Here is a 1,608-nt window from a genome sequence, read left to right on the forward strand (position 1 = left end):
AGCTAAGAGACGTGAATGGTGGAAATGGTGACATGACTCAAGCGGTCGCAAGTTGAAGACGCGAAATGCCATCCGGAAACTACGCGGATCAGATGCGCCCGATGGCGCTAAGGAAAGTAATTACTGCCGAGCCCGCGCCTCTTCTCTGTCGCGCATTTTTAGCCCTGACACAGCAAAAACCTCCATGTTTCAATCAGACTCTATCTAGAGCTCCTCTAAATCAATATTAAACTCAAGCGGAGATGGACTCTTCTCTCCTGCCGACTGGCCGAGCCAACGGCACGCCTCGAGCCGTGGGGTGGTTGAGGAGATACGGGAGTCGATTACACCCTCGTTTCAGGGCACGGTACTGCCATGAGAGCCAGCGAAGTGGGAGAATCCTGCTAGAAACGAGCTACGAATTCTTTGCTCCGAGATCACTGAAAGACCGGGGTGGTGGTCTTGCGATACACAGCGAGTTCACCTTCGGCTGTCTGCCAACCGCATATAATCAGCCTTTAGCTTTAAGTTCAAAGCTCACGCAAATTGACTGGTCGCTTCTACATTAAGCTGCAGTGAAAGCTGTCCCGTGTGGTGCTATTGCACGTCCCTCCGTCGAGACGCACTACATGCCAGCGCTGGTGCTGGTGCTGTGGTCAGGGCGAAAAGAATCCATCGTATCCACTGTAATTCATGTCTACATTTGTATTACAGCTTCTGGGGTACAGCTACTTGCTGCTCACGTGGTTAGTATTATAGAAGACATGAAGCAAGAAGCTCTGATGATAAGAGAGCAATCGCTCTTGTTCTATGCGCTTATTGACATCGACTTCCTTCCACCAGGATCTTGGTTTGGAAGAGTTGACGGCAAGAATTTATTTGACTGAGAGATATCTACACGATGCTGAATATTCGTGCTTTATAGTAGAAGTGGGCTCGCAAATACTGGCCCGGTGTGCTCATCTCGTGCGTAAAGATATTATGTATGTATGAGCAGTGTGCTTGCTCCGGTATTGACAGGAGCTTCAGTCATGACACCTCAGATGGAGAATGTAGCAGTAGTAAATGTCAGAATCCTGAACTACTATACTAGTAGGCACTGGCAGAACTTCTTGATTCTACAGCGTAATAACAGAGGACTTGTGGCCTCGCAAGCTTCCATCAGCAAAAAAATCGGTTATAGATCAGGGATGAGTTGCCAGGCAAGCGCCTAACAGGATGGCGAACGCTGGCAATGCAAGGACACGCGATACCTGACTGGTATTGCATTGCAAATCGTAACTCAGACCGGTATGTTATTATAAGTTGGATCCTATCCTGATACCACTAAACACGACATGAGTCGCTCGCCCAGATCTCGGTTATGACATGACGTCACCCGTCTCGCTTTCCGAGACGTGTTTCTCGCCGCCCATCGCATCCACGCCGTCTGCCCACTAAGATTCCTTCGACCTCCCCTAAAGTCACTCCCGGCGAGTTTCCTTTTATGAAACTGCATATATAGAAGGCGTCGATGGTCTTCCGTTCTCGCCGCTTCTTCCTCCTGGTCACCACCATACCCCGCCTCTGCTTACTCCCTCCGAACGGTATCTCCGCCGTGTCTCGCTAAGCTCAATATGTCACAAACGT

The sequence above is a fragment of the Phanerochaete carnosa genome, assembly GCF_000300595.1.
Source record: "Phanerochaete carnosa HHB-10118-sp unplaced genomic scaffold PHACAscaffold_12, whole genome shotgun sequence".
Taxonomy (NCBI): domain Eukaryota; kingdom Fungi; phylum Basidiomycota; class Agaricomycetes; order Polyporales; family Phanerochaetaceae; genus Phanerochaete; species Phanerochaete carnosa.